This window comes from Anas platyrhynchos, chromosome 2 (genome assembly GCF_047663525.1).
Source record: "Anas platyrhynchos isolate ZD024472 breed Pekin duck chromosome 2, IASCAAS_PekinDuck_T2T, whole genome shotgun sequence".
NCBI classification, from domain to species: Eukaryota; Metazoa; Chordata; class Aves; order Anseriformes; family Anatidae; genus Anas; species Anas platyrhynchos.
In genome coordinates, this window is record NC_092588.1 from 89803327 (window position 1) to 89823994 (window position 20668).

At 50.6% G+C, this 20668-nt stretch overlaps 1 long non-coding RNA gene across 1 annotated transcript in view; it reads right to left on the minus strand.

The window, feature by feature from the left end:
• Window positions 1-2373: 2373 nt before the first annotated feature.
• LOC106019881 (uncharacterized) overlaps window positions 2374-20668 on the minus strand; it is a 52178-nt gene continuing 33883 nt past the window's right edge. The window contains exons 8-11 of the long non-coding RNA XR_011807798.1: window positions 13378-14511; window positions 9196-13039; window positions 7894-8037; window positions 2374-2554 (exon numbers count right to left, since the gene is read on the minus strand). This is a non-coding gene — a long non-coding RNA (uncharacterized lncRNA). The remainder of the gene's footprint in view (window positions 2555-7893; window positions 8038-9195; window positions 13040-13377; window positions 14512-20668) is intronic.

The following is a 20668-nucleotide window of genomic DNA, read 5'->3' on the forward strand; positions in this document are numbered from 1 at the left end:
GATGCCTGTGCCAGAGCGTTATCTCCCATCTCTCGCAGATGCCTGCGAGCAGGCAGCTGTAAATCAGGGTAACTTGGAGCCGTGCTCCCAGGAGTACTGCTGTGCTGGCACCCTGGTGCTCTAAGCACAGGACCGATGCCCAGAGCGTGCTCACTGGATATGCAGAGGTTGTCTGCAGGCTCTCACCACGTCCCTCGTGGCTGGGAGAAATAACAGGCGCCATTCCTTCTGGTGTGGAGGTAAAAGAGCAGATGTGCAGGGACGTGGGTTTTTTTTTGAACTTACTATCCTGAGGCTTACTCTGCATCTGTGCTGCCAGTGGTACTCTGACCAAATCTGAGAGAAATGACAGCTGTGTCTAGGGAAACACCCTCTTTCCAAACATTGGCATCTTCCCCAGATGTCTCCGCTTGATCTCCATGGCTCCTTGTTTTGTTGCATCTTGCTACAGAAGGCACCGAGATGGCAGCCCAAGAGCTGAAAGAGTTTGTCAGCTGTTGCTGTAGCAGCGAGCTAGTGTTGGAGTGCTGTCACCCTGGGGAATTGTGTTTTCTCAGGGAAAGAAGCAATAAACATAGCATCTCCACAGCCATGAGGGAAAACAGACCGTGTCCTGAAGTCGTTCTCTCCCCAGCAGTTCCCATCACTGGGTCTGAAGCAGCAGAAGAGAGAGGGCTCATCTGGGCACTGAGGGACAAGGGATGCTTTAAAAGTAGGTCCATCCCCAGCCAAACCACCCCAATGGCCACAGACCAGGAAAAGAGGCACAAAACATGCCAAGCTCCCCATCTGAGCTCACCACTGGACATCACAGATCTGGGTGTGTGAGTGGTACCTCACACACACCTGTGCTGTGCTGGCAGAGCATAGGGCAAATAGTGTGGGGTGAGAAAGCGCCAAAGGACCAAGCTCAGCAAAGAGGCAGCAAGGCATTGCCCCAAGGAAGAAGGAGGGATAAGGAGGGGTGCGGGGAGGAAAAAAAGCAGAAAGATACAGCAAAGCAGCATCACGGAGAAGCACCAAGTCCAAGGAGGAAAGAGGGAACAGTGACACCACGAGGCATGGTGCAGGAGAAAGGAGAACCACATGGATGGGAAGGAGTGAGCCATAGCTGAGGCTTCCAGAAAATAAAGTGAGAAAAAGAGAGAAAGGATGATGAAAATGAGTGTGGGTGCAGCATGGGGGCCAGCAGTTAAGTCTGTGGAGATGAGAAAGGTCACTTTGTGGGGTGAAAGAATTCACCTGGCCATATGAAGATGTCAGATCCACTCAAGAAACTGAAGTACTGAAGGTGCAGTTCATCTCATCCCAAAGCAGATGTCAGCTACTTCACGCATCTGCTTTTCTCTGAGAAGAGGCTCTACAGTAACGATGCCATAAAAAATCAACTGCACTGCAGAGATCAAATTCCAGGGGATGAATCCTTCTGTCTAACAACTCCCTGCTCTTGGGTGGCAAGCAGAAGGGCAGAGCTTTGGGATGAGGGTTGCATGTGCATGTTTGAGGGTGATCTCCTGGGAAATTTTCCCCAGGCCTGGGTGTTGCCCAAGGAAACATGAGTAGCTTTCTGTGCTGCTTCACTCCCAAACTCGTCAGTGGGGAGGGCTCTCCCAAGAAAACTCCACAGGTGGGTTTCACTTTTGCTGGCAGCATCAATCTTGCACGTGTACCTCCACAGGCAGTGGGTGCATGTGGTGTCAGTGATGTCCAGGAGGACAAACCATGAGGGCCAGCAGTACGTCACGCAGCCCACGGCTGCAGCACAGCAGTGATGCCCACGGGAGTGGGATTAGCCCTCTGTGTGCCCGTGAGAAGTGGGCTCGGGCACCTCTCAAACAGGGTGCCATCTAGGCCCTGGCTTGGGAAGCCTGCTGAGATAACTGCTGCCATCGTCCTCTCCTCCCTGCTCAGTGTGCGGGTGAGTCAGGGCAGCATGGGCAGCAGCCGCTGTCCTCAGGGCCACCTGAGTCCCACACAGCCTGCTGCGGGCCCTGCTCACAGGACAGTCCATCCTGATCTTACGGTGATTAACCACAGCCCTTCACATGCCTTGAGGTCACAGGGAGCCTTTCCCCAGGCTCGGCTCCAGCCCTAGGGCAGCAAGATGTGCTTCCCACTCTTTTTCCCACGTTGGTGAAAGGGGAGATTCACCCCTCTGCCCTGGGCTTGGTCCCACGGCTCCCCCAGCTCCCCACGCCGTGCAGCCCCCACACAGCACAAAGGGATGCTGCAATATCAGCCGAACCAGGCCACCTAACAGGGAAAAAAAGGAGGACACCTAGGTGACTGAGACAGCAGCAATGCACACGGCGGCAGCTTGAAACCTCGGCATGACTCTTTGGAAAGATTACAAGGGGGTGGGAGGTGGAGGAAGTGTTTTCAACATTCCTTTATTAACAATATATGAAGAAAAATACCCTGAAATAATATGGTTGAGATCGGCAGCAGTTCTGGGGAGCTTGCCAGCTCCTCCTCCTGATCCTTCTGACCGATAGCAGCTGGAGGCAATGGGGACAACATCTCAGCCATGGTGACTTCTGAGTTATGCTTGGTGCTGTCAGGAGAGAGAGCGCAGGAGACGGCTTAGATTTCAAGGCACGTAGCAAGTTCGGTTTAAGATGGGCTTAAATCTTGGCAAGGCTGGGATCTTTCAGTCCAGATCCTGGATGTATGCAGAGGCCTCTGTGAAGCCCCAACTAAGGTAGAGATTTAATCCAGCTCCCAAGATGTTGCATAAAGGTACAAAAATGTGAGCTTTGGTACTGGCTCACCATCTGCCTCTAGGTACATGTAACAACACAGTAAATACCACTTGCATGTATTTGCAGATTTATTGGTCAGATAAGTGGTAAGAATGATATGGAAAAGGTCTGCTTAGGAACAAGCAATGTTAAAAACAGGCATCTCCATCTTTGCTACTACCACTACTTTGTAAGGGAAATAATGTTTCCATTGTTTAGGCCGTAAGTGGTCACCACAGAGGGTAAAAATAATTAGGGAGGACAAGGAGGAATCTTATTTATCTTTATAATGTTTCTACAGTCTCGCCTGTGCTCAGATGTTGCCACTACACCCGCCTCAGAGGATGTTAGCTACAAGAGAAAGAAGAGATTACAAAGAGAGATGACAAAAATGGTGTGGAAAGAGTTGGAAAGGACTTATGGGATTTTGCACCATAGGCCATCTCCCATGGCTTGCTACAGAAGACTTAACACACTCAAGACTAGAGGAGGTGAAAACAGACTGCTCTACAGAAAAGGCTAGTAAAATATTTCTCTTTGTCAATTTCTTATGGCCCAGAGACAACTTCACCAGCCTTAACTGTTTTTCTTAGATTGCACGGACAACCTGCCCCAAGATACACCTCATGCCACAGGCTTAGGACCCAGCATGGGGCATCACGTGCAGATGGACCGTCGTATCTTTGCCAGTTAGACATGAGCCCTCAGGTTTCATAATATGGCACCAGACACTGCACAGTGGTTAGGAAGAAGGTCCCCCTCCAGGCAACCAAACCCTTAAGTGTCTGATATGAAGCTTTTTGTCTTGGCCTGAAAGCCCTGGGGTGCTCAGCACTGCCCAAAACAGGCTGCTTGCTGCTGCCTTAATCCAGCACAGCACTTCTGCTCTTCCACAGGCATCACACAGGAACAAAACAGACTGTTCACTTTGCCCACGTTGGTATGTCCCTTTACCTTCAGCCTGGGCTTTTACTTCTGTTTTCTGAGAGATGCAGTTTTCTGAGAAGTGCAAGCCAATTTTCCACTACCATCTCAGCATTTGCAGTCTGAGACAACTTTCAAAAAGGTGGTCAGGCACTGGCAAAGCACCTGAAGGAGTACAGGCTGAAGAGCTGGCTATGAGCACCACAGTAGGATCTGGCAGAGGGTGAATTCCTTTAGAAGTGCAGCAGCATCAGCCTGCTCAGAATAAAAGGCAGAGCCTCAAAATGAGTCATGTTTGAGACACTGGATGGGAGACGAGGAGAATTATGTTTCAATGTCTTTGATGTGGGAATGTGGACAACGCTTCCCTGTGATGGCAAGGACAGTTTTCCTGACTTCTGCTTAAAACAAGAGACATGGAGTCAAGGACCATGACTGAGACTTATCTGTATTGCAGTAACACCTGGGCTATTAACCGCAATAATTACTGCTCGCCTTTCTAGAAAAAATCCTCTGCATACAGAAAGGTTTTCTTATGTGGCAGCATAGGATAGATCATACACTCTCAAGATGTGCTTCTCCTCTAGATGTAGCCAAATCCTCAGGGAGAGTTTTGTTCATCCTTTGTATTGCTGCGGGGGCTGTCACTGGTGCCTGGTTCTTCCTGCCCCTAGAATCGATCACTTCTTTTTGCAGCTTGCTTGTGACTGCTTCCTTTTACTCCTGGCTTAGCCTAGCTCACAAATACAGGGGACCATTTCCCTTTCTGCTGGGGGACAGTTCCACTTTCTCACTCTCATGTGCTGGCAGACTCTGGTTGCATTTAGGTTCCCAGTCCTGCACAGGGACAAGGTTTTCAGATTATAAAATGTCCCCATGGAAGCTTCACCACGTTCAAGAGGGCGTTAGTATTCATACAAGTCAGGGAAGCCCTTACTGGGAAAGAAAAAACAACCACACTTTTGTTCCTACTTCTTGACAGTGTCCCTTTAACAGCACTCAACAGCTGTTAAATGGGATAATCGCCTGTTATCCTCATGTCACTAATTCAAATGCTAATGGCTCTCAGTGCATAAGAGGTTATTCAGCCATCCGGCACCCCAGGTACACCGTGCATGAGGAGGATGCTGAAGTGATTAAGCTTCCTTCTGGGACTCTAGGCACATTTAAAAGAAATGCTTCCAGATGAACTTGGAGAAGAGATAATGGCCAAGACGGAAAGGAAAACTGGGCCATGAGGATGCTGGCAGGAAGGATTTGCACGTTTTGATGCCTCCAGGGTGCTCCAGTCGTCCCCATGGAGAGAGACCCCGCGCCTGCTCCAGCCTGAGTGCACCCCCCTCTGCCAGCAGATTTAACCAAGGCTGAATTTGATTTCCAAATGCATAACCACTTCTCATGCAGTGGTAGAGCTCAGAAAAAGGTCATCATTTCCCCATCCTGGATAAACCGCTTTCCCAGCAGCATAACACTTGCTATCAATCTGGAAAGAGAGATGTCTCTTTCCAATGGCTGGCTCACGATTAGCAGGTGACAACAGGCTCAGCGTACCTCCAGCCACCCAATGCAGAGTGACACGTCGCAGGGCAAACAGCCTGCTGCTGCTTACCTCTGTAGCAGGAAAGAGGCTGCAAAAGGCAGCAGCAAATCCTTAAAATCAACACTGATGTTATGGAGCAGAGGTTGGAACTGGATCTGCATGTGTGTATACCAAGTGCAGTTCGGTGCATGCATTGATATGTCATCTACAATCTCCCAGGGAGTGAGAGAAGAAGCTACAAAGATATATAGCATCTTTGACACAGTAATAACCACATATTATGTAGACACACTGTTAACAGGTCACACTAGTACCTGTCAGGGGCCTACTCAGCACAAGAGTAGAGACAGAGTTAAGCCTGAAACTCTCCTGTGGTGAAGCTGCCGATAATACAGGACCCGCGAGGCAGTAGGCCACTGGTGTCTGCTATTGCCTTTAATAAAGACTGCTACCTGTGATGCGGAAGGAAAGAAACAGCAGTGAATTTGCTTTCTGCCACAGGGGCTGTCAACGTGCCTCACCAGAACCTCTTGATTTCCGAGGAGGGTGCCCAGATCCTAGAAATTGCTATAATTTATCTAGAAAGTGGCACGGAGGAGGAGAAAAGGGGAATTAACAGATGAATGTCATACCCTGGACAAGGAGATACGGAAGGTGAGGAGGGTAAATGGCTGGAAAAGAGGACAGCTTTTCCACTGCTCAGCCAGCCTCGCCTGAAAGGCGTGTGACCACATTCTCCACATGTGTCAATAATCAATGAGCACTCCAGCCTATTTTTCTTTTGAAAAATCTACTTTGGTATCAAAACAGTGGCACACTTCTAATCATGGTCTTAAACCCATGAAGGCCACTATTTTTAAAGGAAATTCACTGGCCAAAGCACCTTCCGTTCTCTGCTTTAACTTAGAAGGGGTCCTGCATTTAGGCCTGTAGGCCCGAGCTGGCCTTGCATCGCCAACCCCTCAGTGCTTCGTTCCTGGCTGTTCTGACTCCACATCTTCTCTGACAAGTTACTTATGGCCAGGAAAAGTTGTTCTCCTTGCACTTTCAAATATATATATATATGGATATATAAATATATCTGTTGCCATGGCAGTGGTGCGGGTTACAACCAACAATTTTAGGCACACAAAGTTGAAAATGGTGGCCAAGCTACAACTTGGTTAACTCCTTGGCTAACAACTCCTTTGTTTCCTCCCAGGACCCAAGGAAGGAATGCGGCCAGGTAGCTGGCGAGCACTGGAAGGCCTCTGCTCCGCGGGCTCTGGGGTGACAACCATGCCACCGCGGCACGTCCCCTCCGAGCGGCTGCAGGCCTGACCCAGTTTCTCCTCGGAGCTGTCATGGCAACCTGCACGGTCGCGCTCACACGGTGAAACTTGGATTGCTCACAGCATGGAAGCGGGACCCCAAAAAGTGTGTGGGGATGAGCAGGAGGGGTCTCAGCTTTTTGTTCTGCTTCTTGCATAGCAACTTCTCCTTGGCAGTCAGCAAAGCCTGGCTTGATACCGTAGCAAAGAGGTTGGATGAAGGAGAAGATGCAGGAGAAAGAGAGAGCTGCCACTTATCATGCTGCTGTTTTTCCCCCAGGAGGAAGCATGGTTAGCCTGGATTTATACAGAAATGAGGCATATTCAGCTGCTTCGTATAGCTTGAGGTGGAGGCTGCCTCTCCTTCCCTTCCATCCCCATGAACGCAAGGCCATTGCCCACCCAGACCAAACGCAGCAGCCTCACAGCCATGAAACCTATCAGAAAAAGGTCAAGCAGGACTTTACCGCAAAAACCTCATCAACCTGAGAGGGAGGGAAAAATGCTCTGCACCATGGGCCAGATGTCCCCCAAAAAATCTCTCCGTTGTCACAGGGATTAGGCAAAAAAAAAAAAACAAAAAAAAAAAACTGGCTGAGAGGTTTGATTTATAAAGGGAAATGAGCTGTAAGATAGCGTGCCCAGCCTGGCTAAGCAACAGCGAGTGCAAGAAAAGCGAGCAGCAGCCAGCAAGCACCGGAAGGGCCCCGGCAGCAGGGAGAAAGGCACCAGTGTGCTCAGAGGCAGCGAGAAATGCAGAAAGCGCACGCAAAGCAGGAGTGCTGGGATGACATTTGAAAAGGGGAAAAATTCGGCAGAGCAGCAGGAAAAGCTTCCTGACAGCGAGATGTATGTGCTGGAGCCGTCCCTCAGGAGCAGCCCTGGAAGCCTCATCACTTGGCATCCGACAAGCGAGCCGGAGGAAAGCTGCAAGTCCTGGAAAGGCCTCATCCGAAGCTCGCTGAACTCAACAGCCAGGCTTGCATTAACTACAGGAGGTTTGGCTCAGAGACCAGCTCTACTGCTAGGGACAAGCCTGCAGGGAAGAGAGGAGCTTAGGGAGGTGACTGGGTGGCCCTGGGTCCAGGACAAGTGGTCTCCTCCCAGCAGGAGCCAAGAAGCAAACAGGGTTGGGGAAAGAAAGCATCCCTTCTCCTTTAAGGCAGCGTATCTGCCAGCGAGGAGCTGCTCTGCTCTGGCCACAGCGCAGAGTCAGGGCTCAGGCTTCTGTTAGCCTGGGCCCCTGGGAAGGCCTGCTGCCAAAAAAAGAAAAAAAAAGGGCAATTTTGCTTTAGTCAGGGGGTAGAGCATGGGTGGATGGGATGGAAAAGTGAGGGATAGAGGGGGTGAAAACACACAAGAGAGAAAACATATGCACCGTGTCTCTGGATGCTGCGCAGCAAGAAGCCAGGCAGGAAGGAGCTCAGGTCTGGGGGAGGAGGCAATGGATGCAGGCAGGAGCCACATCCAGAGCAGCTCCAGGGAAAATGCTGCTTCCCTCCAAGCAAGGAAGAGCCTTCCCCTGAAAAAAAAAAAAAAAAAAAAGTCAAAGATATCCCCAGAGCTTGCTAAGTCACCAGCCCTTTCCACCACAACATGTTTCTCTGATGGGAAAAATCCGTGCTCAGATTGCCCTTACTCAGGACTGGCATCCCAGCATCTCTTCCACAGCCTGACACCAAACTCCAGTTTCTCATCCTGTCCTCAAACAAAAGCACCTGTGCATGAAGGGCAGCCATGCATTGATGTAGTGAATGGCCAGGTGTGAACAATTAAAGAAGTAACTGAGCTGTACGCACAGCAGCCCTGAAAGTGCTCGGTGGTGTTTCTACCCATCACTGCTTTTATTGCTGTATCCCTTTATTCTGATACACTGTCCTGTCCATCCAAACTGCAGACTCCACAGGGCAGGAAATGACAGCCTGTGCTATGACCCAGCCAACAGAAATAAATGGATTTAAAGTGGAAAGCCTAATTTAAGAGGAAAGAACATCATAGAGAGGTTGCACATATTTCCAGATGAGGCATCACAAACCCAGGGAAATCAGAGTTGAAGTTATGCCTAAAGTAAATTCAAACTTGTTGAAGTGTGGCAATGTGCAACTGAGGCATACAAGCAGCCTGAATTCTGCCCTGCAGTGACACATAGCCATATGATTGTGATTAAAATGTTTTAGTACTTGTCCTTCCAGACCAGATTACCCTGATAAATACAACATTTTTTCATATTCCCTTCTCTTACCCCCCCTCCAGCAAGCCTGTGCCCCAGGTAGTGACACCAGCACCAATTTCGCTGCCTACCAGGAAAAACGATACATGTCATGGGCCTGTTACATCTGTGATGGGAGCCCCAGGCTAAGCCCTGTCTCAGAAATTGTGTCCCTGCTGCCACCAGGCCCCCAGGCACTGGGAGAGGAGCTGCACCCTGCATCAGGGCAGCGCTCACTGCTGCTGAGGAGAAGGGAAGGCTTTCCCTCACGCCTTGTATACCGCTGTAATCGACACCCACGTATTTATTTTACGAGCTCATTAAAACCTAGGTTTTAAAGTGCCGAGAAAATAAAAGGGAGACAAAGAAAAATCATCTGGATAAACAATTACGGCTTTTTGTCAAGGACTCAGGAGCTAATCTAGTCCAGATCTGTTCCACACTCACATTTACATGCAAAATTGTACTTACTGAGCTAGAAAAAAAAGTCCAGTTAGCATCAGGAGCCAGCTCTGCCCACAGCTAGCTGCACACAAGTCCTGAGGAGCAAGCAGGGGCTCCCTGGGCTAGCAGAAGGCAATGCCTGGCCCCCAATGCCTGCACCGGCCACGTAAGGGCCAGTTTTGCCCTGACTTCCCCCGGGTCCGGTCTGAAATGACTCTGCAGAAGTCATATTTACATAGGAGTGTGGGTGGCCTGAATTGTCCCCGTGTGTTTAAATATTGGGCACTAAGTCACAGCAGTCCCCTTGTTTGCACTTTGGCTGCTGGACAGCAGGAACACCCCAGCATTAGTCAGAAGCAGACGCATTAATGAGCGAGCAGATATTTCATAGTTTACAGCTTATCATTATTTTGTTCACATAAATACACACACTCACACCCTGTCTCTGCTTCTTCCCCCCTGTTGACTTCCTACAGGTTATTTTATTTGGCCTTTGTTGATGGCCTTACAAAGTTTTCTGCTGTGTGGACGTGCACCTTGCCACCAGCAGGCTTTCTGTACGTTGCGCTGAATCCCAGGGAGACTGATCCGGCCCTGGAGCAGCTGCTCTGCCCAAGCCAACAGCCTTTCTCTGCATGTGATGATCCCAAGTAAATGTGCAACCAACAACAGCTGCCAGCAGAGACCTCTGCATCAGGAAAATATGTACAAATATGTACAAATCGCATCAGATGGAGGAAAGCACCGTCACCTTTGCTGTGTGGAAAGGCGTGATGCCGAAGCCCATGATCAGCAAGGTAATCTGTGACACAAAAGGAACAACTCCTTTTCTCTGGGTTAAGGCTCCCACTTCTCCTTCATCCCACTTCTCCACTGCCAGCAACATTTACAGATCACAGTTCATGATTTAATGACTCACAGACGGACCGTGCCCAGTACAGGAGAACCTCCCTTGTGGTACCAGCTCTTTGTGATCTGTATGCCTAATGGATGCTAATTGTGAATCGTGAATATTTTTTATTAAACAAAACTCTAGGGCTTTTAGGAGTATAATGCTCTACAGTGGACTCAATGGGAGCCAGTTTGGATGTCATTTTTGTGTGCGAATAAAACGGTTTTTCATTTAAAAAAAAAAAAAAAAAAAAAAAAAAAAGCTTATTTGCTGACACTGAAGTTTCTTGTGGGAATACATCACTTTTTTAATTAAATTTTCATCTGGAAGATTTTTCGGGTCAAAAATGGAATTTCTGGTCAAAACCATAGCGGGGAAGAACACACAGGAAGCCAGGCTGTGAGGCGAGCCGAGCAGAGCCTCGCGTCCCAGCGGCTGGCTGCACCGTGGAGCTAGCGGCAGCTCTGCTGCACGGCCACCCCTCGCCCGGCAACACAGGGCACTGGGAGCATCCCCAAGCAGGAGACACAACGAGGAGCCACCAGGGCAGGGTCTGGCAGGAAGCAGACACTCTCACCCGGCAATGGGATCTGGGGGAAGATGCCTGCTCCTTATCTGCCTTGCCCTCCATATCAGCAGGAAGCACCTTCATCAGGAGCATCAGTGCATGCCCTGGGTGGCCACAGGGCTTTATCAGCTCCCGTGCCCCACCACGAGCTCCTCTGCACGGCACGGCTCAGCCGGGATGCTGCAGCAGAGGTGGGGATGTGGTGGCAACCACAGACAGCGTGCTCCTCGGCTCACCTCAGAGGGTAGGTCACAAGCACTGCAGCTCCATCACTGCAGCCGAAGGAGTATGAAACGTTGTCAGAAGGGATCGAAATCAGGCCTGGCACATGTGTGTGCGTGTGTGCGTGGTTTCACAACACCTCCCTCTCCGCCCCACCAGCCACACCAGTTTTCCTCAAAGAAAAGCAGAACAGTGGAGCACAGACCCAAAGCTACGCGGCCGATGTATTAAAGCCTTGTTTTTCCCACTGCTTGAAGGACTGACCCAGCCCCCTCAAATGTTCCCAGCATATTTGAATTGTGAGTCAGAGACCACAATGGAGATACTTGCCTGGCTTGACAAAGTTTAAGCATCTCCTGCCAAATAGTAATCGCTGATTCTGCTCCGTCACTCGTGAGCCCTGTTTCTGCCGCCCTAGCCATGCAGAACACACTGCCTCACTGAGAAGGCCAGCATTACTCCTCAGATGCTTACCTGCAGCTTCTCCAGCTCCTCGTGGCCCGCTTTGTGCAGAGCACTACTCACACACAGGATGGGAACATGCAGGTACTGACAGCCCCTGCACCTCTACCCATGGTCAAGGCAACGAAGAGAGAAGATAGAAAGAAAGAACAGCAGCAATACTGAAAACTGAGGCCAGAAAAGGCTTCATCTTTGTGGGCAGGGTCTAACATTCAAAATAAAAAAGTCAAGACAGAGATATTCATGGACTGGACCAGCAGCCCACTTGGTGAAACATCCTAAGGCCTTAGAGTTAATCTATGAGGGACCAACATACCCTCTGCTCGGCCACCACTACCAGCTCTGCAGTAACCTCTGGCTAAAGGGAGCAGCCAGGAGCAGGAAGCATTAACTGTGTCATTCGCCACAGCTAAAGCCACCTGCTGCCATGAGTTAGCATCCAAAGTAGCAAAATTTTCATTGCTCTTTGCCCTGCAGATGCAGCAGGGCTGCAGCTATGAGTAAGCCTCCCCTCCCAGCCGCAATGGGCTGGGCGCTGCTGGTCATCACACAGGCATGCCAGGTCGCTCTGCCTTCCAACACCTTAACCTGGCAGTACCCAAAAGCCTCATCTGCCCCTGCTTTATTTTTTTTATTTTTATTTTTTTCCCTGAACAATTTTGCCTTGCTGCACCAGTAGAAATGCTGCCATCCAGGGGCAGAGCTGAGAGCAAACACAGGCCAAGGCAGCCTGGCCTCCCCTGGCCTGGGCAGCGGGGAGCTGAAGCATGTGCCCTGTGCAGCCTCGAGTGCCAAAGGGCAACTCGAAGGCCACTGCTACCGCTTCAGCTGCTGCACCATCAGGCCGCTCCCGAGCAGTTTAACCAATGCACCAGTTCACATTCCTCAAGACTGCTAGCGTCAAGCAAGGTTTTAAAGAGATCCAAAAGCATTTGCTGTTTAACTTTCAAGTTGAAGACCAGGATGTTATCTGCAACACACTTTCAGTTATTATTTGGCTACAGGTCACACGCATTTCCCATTTTAAATCTCTCTGTACACTCGTGAGTGCTTGAGTCTCTCTCTCTCTCTTTTTTTTTAATTATTTTTTTCTCTTTTCCTTACATCGAAAGCCAAGATTCCCAGGTGATCTCAGCACTCTGGCAGGGAGACACAAGGGCTTCAAGGAAATCCCCACCTATCGCCCTGCAAGGCTCGAGCTGGCAGCGCCACATTGCTCCTCAGCACCCCAGCAGTGGAGCCGTGTCAGAAGGACTGAATGCTGAGAAAAAACTCAGATATAACCAAACCCTCCAGCACTGCACGAGTCTGAGTCTTGTGTGTGTGTGTGTGTGTGTGTGTGCTCGCTTCCTTGCTTGATATTCCTCATCTTTCACAGCTAGAGTTAATATTTCTTCAGTGGATTCATGCTCCTACTTGCACCTAGAGATCCTCCCCACTATCTCCCCCATCGCCCCGGCTGCAGCGCAACGAGCAGCCGGCTGCTATCCACCCCTGCTGCCTGTGGTTTCAGACAGCTGGGCTGCAAGCCGGGTGAGATGTGGGAGTTTCCGGGTTCTGGGTTGCACGCGGAGGAAAGAGGTGACTTTGGGTGCTTCTCGTCTTGCTCCGCAGGGGCGCTGACTTTCGCCTCTGCAACACCTGCCGTGGGGAGCCTGGGGGTGGGACACGGAGGCAGCAAGAAGAAAAACTTCGAGCACAATTTGCTCACTTCCTTATTAGTTACCCTTGAAAAAAAAAAAAAAAAGAAAAAAAATGTTATGAGAAGGCAGGAGGTTGAACAGGTCTGAGTGGACTTCGTGTAATAAATGCAAACACTGCACTTTGACATCTCTCTGCTTTTAGGAAGGGGAGTGTTTGACTGGAGGCACTGCTAAAGCCCTAGACAGAGACCCAGGAGCTCTGCAATTTCCTTCCCAGCTCCGCCTCAGGCTTTAAGTTTCAGGACTGTGGTGTCTTGCTGACAAATCTGAGCCGTGCTAAAATGAAGATAAAATATTAATGATCCCTCCAAACTTCCCACCCCCCGAGCACGCGCTGCCCTGAGCCGTGCACATGCACTCACCTCCCCCCTCGCAGTGCTGGCAACGCGGCGATGCCCAGACCTGCACCCTCCAAATGCTGCTCCTTAGCATGGGGGCAGATCCTGAAGGTGTGTAAGAAAAAACGAGCAAGAAAAATCAGCTGAACTCTGCAATGTGCGAGAACACCAGGCTGGATCCCAAGCCCATTCAAATCGATGAGAGGGTTTCCAAAGCACAGTCTGAAAACAGTAAAAGCAGTGTTAAGCGTTGTGGCAGCGGGAACAGATTTTTCAGTCCTGGCTGATGGGTCAAAGCTGGACAGAGCACTGAAATAACCCACAGAGGGGATTACTCCGTGGCAGCCACGCTGGGAAAGCCATGGGGGAGCTCGTTTAGCCACTGCCCGGATTACTTCATATGTCCACATCCGTCAGTCTGGCATCATCCATGAGCAATAAAATGTGCCCATGAAAAGCTACCTACACCACCTAGAGCTATTGATCAGAGACAGAGCAAAACAGGAGGCAAGCAGGGGTACTGTAAGATTGGAGCAAGGGGTCTCAAAGTTCCTTGCCTCACATGGTTCAGATGAGGCCAAGCCAAACAAGCCTGGAAGGAGAACTGCCCTTGTGAAGGGGTCTTCTGCAGCCATCTGCATGAGACCACCGCCATCTGAGCTGAGAGGAAAGCCTCGTCGTACAGACACGGTGAAAGGCTGGGCCAGCTACGGCAGGGGGGCTGCAGTGTGTTTTCAGAGCATGCTATTCTGGGCAACAAGATTTGGAAAGTGTGTCTGGAGGCTGAGCCAGCCGCACGGTGCTGGCCCTGAAAACGTGCCTTTCTTGAAAAAAGTCGTTTTGAAGAAATTTGGAATGCAGTCCGAATGTAAGCAGCTTTCTGCTCTCCATCCTGCCTCAGAGGCAATGCAGGAACAAGAAATCCAAGGGGCATACACTGGCTCTGAAAGAGCCTCAGCCCAAGGCTCGGGCTTCCTCCTTAAGCCAGAGAGAAAGCAGGCAGCAGCAAAACCACTGCATATTCACACGGAGATCTTCTGGTGCTGTTTGCAGGAGCAGTGGCTGCAAAGTCCCCTCACGGATGACGCGCCTCCACTGTGCTGGGCGGTGAGGTGGTCAGCTGTGCCTTGGCCGTCCAGACGACTCCTATTACAAAATCTGGAAGGGAGAGGGAAGCTGAAACCAGAGAAGCTGCAAACAAGGCCTAGCAGCCTCCCGCAGCAGAGCAGGAAAGGCTGCCCACAGAGAGAAACGCTGGCACTTGGGAGAGGACAGTGTTTTAGTGGTAGGCACCCAGGAAACATGGGTGAGCACGCAGTGTGCAACGAGCCTCCAGCCCCTCGTGTCTGGCGCTCAGAAATGAGGATGGTAGGGGCCTGAAGCAAAAGAAGCACCGCTCTCCTGCCCTGCGAACCCACAGCAGTTACAACAGCAATTGTTCCCCTCCGAAGCACTGATGTCACATCCATCCCCCAGCTATCTGCAACAGCACTACGCCCTCATGGACGGGTTTGGCGCAGCAGCCTCCCCAGCCAAAGTTTTGTATCAGGGGCTAAAGATCAAACCCTATCTCTCCGAACACACCTTTGTTAGTTTTGGCTGCACCCTTTCAGGTATCACCTGCCTCCCCAGGCAAACACGTTCCTGTTCTGATCTCCACCGGCCTCGTGCACTCCTCTGAGGGCTGATTTTGCCCGGCAGGTACCTTACCTCTGCACACACCGCATCCGCAGCGAACAGCCGGGGAGGGAGAGCCCTCAGACCACAGCGGCTGCAGTGAGCATGGTGCAGGAGGAGAGGGAAGGAGCTGGAAGCAGCTTCACCATCAGGCTGAGGCTGGGCTTTGCTGGAAACGGGATGGAAAACTGGCAGCGACGTCTTGCCGCTCCAACAAACAATGCATTCATATGCAGAGCTACAGAGCAAACGATACGCCGGTTGTTCATCTGGAGAACAGGTTTCGCCAGCCTGGATTAAATGATTACATTGCCACAGCATGTGCTGCTTGCTGCTTTGGGAGATAAAGGAAGTACAGCGAGAGAGAGGCCTGACCCCAAAACCCAGCTCCAAACTCCTCTACGCTCGCAGAAAGCGTGGGCCCACAGTGGGCACGGAGCGGGTGGTGTTTAAAAGGAAGCATTTCAGTGCTGATGCACTAATTGCTAATGCAGGGGAAAAAAAGAAAAAAAAAAGTTTGAATTACAGGAGGCATATACTTTGACTCAAGTTACTGCCTCCAGATGTGCAGCAGGCTGAGCCTGTTCCCGAGCCTTCTGCTCCCCGTTCCCACAAGCACACACAAAGCTGAAGGCTGGGTAAGTGCACTTGGAGGTCCAAAAGCACATGTGCAGCAGTGACAGACTCCACCAAACTCTGTGTCCCGCATGCACAAAGCCCCCGTTGAGCAACTCCCTGAGGATGTAATTGCAGTCGGCTTCATTCCAGGCTGTGAGCACAAGTCTGGCCGTGGACGTTACTGCTAGCGCACAAGGAGGAAAGGAAACGTACAGGAGAAAGTGCAAAACAACACTCTGGCAATCCACACACACTTAGGTTAAAGGTTTTTTCCTCTATAGCAGAAGTTTACTTGGCTACCTTTGGCAGTCCTGTCAGCTTCCCCACATTAGTCTTTTGCAAGGCAGAAAGGCTCAGGCCTGCGTAAGCCTCCAACCCACTGCACTGCACCAAACCCACAGCCCCTGGCAGCACCCCTGGAGCCCTCCAGGGCCCTCGTGGGCAAAAAGAGGGTGCCCAAGGAGCCGACCCAGCAGCTTTGGGTCTCCCAGGCCTCAGCCAAGCTGAACCCTGGTGCCAGGAGCCCACAGCATCCTTCCTGCCCCACGCTCACCGACCTCGCAGCCTGCCCCATCCCTCAGGGGAGGATGCAGCTGCTATGGGGGAGGCAAACTGTGCAGGGGCATGGCCAGAGCTACCGCCCTCTCCCCCACCGCATGTCGCAATGCGAGCGGCAGCGACACTATCGCTTTCACATTTGCCTTTTTGGTTGTTCAGGATGGGCAAAGCCACGTGTCGGTCCATAGCTCATGCATGGGAGTGACGCAGAACACATCTTTGGGGAAAGGTCTCCGTAAACAGCCTGAGGCAAGCAGGCATCACAGCAAGCTTTCAGCCCGAGCAGTTGCACTCCATCAGATTTCTTAGCCATCAAAAGTCAGGTCATATCAATGGGATATGGGAAGTGTCAGGCAGGCTTAAGCAACACCGAGCTGCCATCCCCACACACAGTAGCCATGAGCACACACACGACGTGTCCGGTTGGGCTGGCTCCCACTCGGGCATTTACACTTGCGACTCATGGGTGACTCTTTACAAATATATCCACCAGATACACGCCAAGGTACACTTCCATCCACAAGCACATGACCGAAGAGGTGGGTTCGAGCTAAAGTGACTCAGCCTCCCAGTTACAGGAACAAAATTAGCAACCACTCGTAGACGTCTTAAGTCTGAGATGGGGCTAGATGGCACTGTAAGTTAGTGAATGCACAAGCCCTTCTCGTCAGGAGATTTCACTTCGGCATTATTATCAGTGGAAAGCCAGGAAAGCCGGTGCTCCCTGAGGTATATTTTCTAGAACTGGGCTAGTAATGCACGCGAACAGACTGATCCAGCACATTTCCTTGGTACCTAGTTAGGAGCCGATCCAATAATTTAGTCATTCTCTGGAATTTACTTATTTTTTTTCAGCAAATAATTCTTGGCTCGCAAGCATTTAAACATGTAATGTTTATTATAAAACATATGTTTTTCCCCAATACAGTTTTTTTTGCCTACAGTTTCCCTGTTTTAATTTATCCCATTTCTCCTGATTAACCCCTGCCCCCCACCCCCGTTGTTCCCATGCTGGATGCCTCTACCTCTCCCAGGAGAACAATGATGAAATGACATTCGCCTCACAGGCCTCCTGGCACATCACCCCAAATCACCAGGATCAGCTCTGCGAGGCAGAGAGCCCTCTGGCCCCGAGCCCCTGAATCACTTAAAGAAGCACGGCTGAAACAGAGCAAGACGTGGCCATGGAGGCGACGGCTGCAGCTGTGCTCAGCTCGGGGCATTCAGGTCCCTGCTGCCTCCAGCCTCCCCGTGAGCTGATTACGAGAGGAACAAGCAAGGACCTGCCGTAATCTCAAGGCCAGACCTTCAACGACTGCCCCTGTGCTTCCTTCTGAAGCGAGCATGCCTGCCACGTGCACGGGGTGGGAGCGGGGATGTACCGTCTTGCCGCAGCCTCCCGGGCTGGGAGGAGGATGGCCGCCTCTCTAATGCAGGCCACATCGGCAGCATCTCGTCCTCCGATGAGTATCTCTCTCCCGTCATTTAACAAGGGGACCAGCCCTCTGAAAAAACTTTTCCCAGCAGTGAATCCCATCGGCTTCCTGACAGGCTGGGTCATTCCAGCCTGTGAAAACGCCTTCCCCGTTCCTCAAGTAACAGATTAGTCACGTACATTTGCAATGGCAGCGAATCTGCCAAGAAGCTGGGGAGCAGGGCAGGAGGAGGAGAGCAGCAGCGTGACAAGCACAGGCAGAGGAGTAGAGAGGAGAAACTAAACTTTTCTTCCTCTTCTCCCATGCTCTTCAGTTTTGAACAGCACTTGCAAGCTTAAGCTGCAAAACAGCTGCATCACATGCGGGAGGTGAAATCCAGGCACTACCAGGGAGCCCTGGGCATCCCTGCCTCTCCTCTGCTGCCTGATGGAGAACCCTGCAGCAAGAACTGACAGCTTTTCTGAGGCTAGGACCAGAAGCCTCCCTAAATACGGATGGCATTTGGCAACAGGGAAAAGCTCCCACTTAAGCTCCCATCTTCCAAGTGACTGACAAATGCCAGACCTCGGCAGGGCTGACAAAGGCTCAGAGCCTCAAAGCATCCTGGTTAGAGGCGAGCAGCTCCGAGAGGAACACAAGCATTCAAAAGGCCCCAGAAATCCAGCTCCTGCTTAATACGTGGCTTACTGGAAGCAGCTACTTCCTTCTTCCAGTATCGTGCATGAAAAATCAATGTCGTCATTAGAGCAGCGGTGCATGGAGCCTGCAAGCAGGTCAGCCTGCGCCTCGGTGCTGAGTGCTGCACACGTGGATGTCAAGCTGCCCCGGGGCCACACTGCCAGCTAAAAACACCCCAGAAGTAAGAAAGGGAGAGTCAAAGCGGGAGTACCTGAGAGATCTAGCAACAGGAGGAAAAAAAAAAAAAAAAAAAAAGCTGTTTCAGGTCATGTGAGGTGTGCACACATTCCCAGACGTTCAGTCTGTCCCCTGTAGCTCGGGGAAATGCTTAATGGGCAGCATGGCCTGGAGAAATCATGTAGGGGGCAGAGCAGGCGAGTGCCTGGGGGGAGGCAGATGGGCAGGTTTTCAAGACAAGTGCTGCTACTGCAGAAACTGATAGGGAAATGTGTAGGCGGTCCTTGTCCTGGTAATGAGTAACAGCTACAAAACTCTTAGTATCACTGAAATACACATTGGTTCTGCCAGTACGGTCACCACAAAACTACCTGTCGCGTGTTAGCGCGGCGGTATTTATTTCAGATGTTCTGGAGAGAAACAGAAAATGTTGCAGGCCAGTCCCTTAGGGGGCAGCGCTGAAAAAGGAGCATAAAGCACGAGCACCGCTACTGAGACAGAAACCTCCCCATCAGGAGAAATACCAGAGGAAGCCTCAGAAACGTCCAAGGTTTCCTTCCGGGGAACAAGTGGGCATGTGGCTGTGCACAAGCACAGAGGCTGCTGCACCCACCCAGCGTCAAACACGAGCCCGGCCCTGTTCAGGATGGGACACGTCCTGATGCAAATTGCAGGCTTCACCCCCTGATCCTCTCACCATCCCATGTCTCCAAGGGGCTTTGCTGCACAGCTGGCCCCGTATTGGAGGGAGATGTGCTGCCTGTGTTGCACCAGGAGAGCGACTAGGCTGGTGGATCACCTTAATTGCTATCTCACAGTAATAATCTATTTATGATATTTGTGCTGAAGCGCTTGAGGCACTGAAGTCTGGTTTTAATGCTAACTGGGACGGTCCTGACCCAAACAACCACCCTCTGTAGTGAAGCTGTGTATTTTGGGAGGAATTTTTTTTGGTTGGCTGTTTCCAGAACTGTACTAGAATACTGTTTAGCTTAGGTTTTTACTTCAACATATATTTTTTGTCTGTTTACTTTGCAATCTCAGAGAAAAAATGCAGAGCAGTAAGCAGTGCTGCACATACTTGCCATGCAACACGTGTTTATCCTTCCAGTTCACCCATGTCTTATTCCTGTTCTGGGTATTTATTTTTGTCCTCCTGCGAGGGCTTGGACATTCAGGAAAGATGCCATTTTTAGAATTACTGGACCTCAGGCACTGGAGGTACATAAACAAGCAGTGTGCTGAGGCACGAGGGTGCTGACAGCTTTCCTAGGTGGTTGGCTATCTCACATAGCCAGGAGATGGGGATAAGATGGCTTCAGGAGCGAGTGACCCAAGCACATCTCTGAGGGAGTTTTGTGCTCTGTAGTGGTGCTTTTCATACACGAGACGGGACACTGGAGAGAATTTCTTTCCCCCCATTTGCACTGTTAATGTCTCCCGTATTGTATGGAGGTGTTGGGTGTACACAAGCTCTTCTCTGCCACATACTGAACAAAGCCACAGGGAAAAAAAAAAAAAAAAAAAAAAAAAGATGCAGCCACTGCTCTGGCCATGTCAACTTGAGCAATAAAAACACAGCACTGAAAAATAAACCACACTGCTTCAAAAAGCCCTCTGGAGGCTATCTTCAATGGTATCATTTTTTCTGCTTCTTTCTGATCCTTTTTTTTACTGTTGAAGTTGACATCTTTTCCTCTTGCTGAACCAGCATTTCCTGACAGCAAACCATTGTCAGAAATTTTCCATCCAGCTCTCGAGTGGATTTCAACACTCGATCTCCGCATACATACGAGAAGAGGTTAATGTCAATCTCAGAAAATTATCTACAGGATGTGCTCAAGGGTACCACCAGTAAGGAGCAGCACGTTCGTTTGGAGAAGTTCAGAAACTGGCCGCTTTCTTTGCCTCAGAGCTGGGGTCAGCTTTTCTCTGCTCAATTACAGCTATAATGGTGATCCTCTCTCAGCTGTTTACTGCCTAACTGACCTGTCATTTGGAAAAAATCTTTCCATGGGGAACACTGCCTTTCGTGACACAGTAAAGCCCCTTTCAAAAGCCCTGGGACATTCTGATGGTTTTGAAACAAAACATCTTGGAGAAGAGCACTGCTCTCCCAGTAAACAGCAGCATAGGCTGGCCTCAGAAGCTAAACAAGCAAGGCAGGAGTT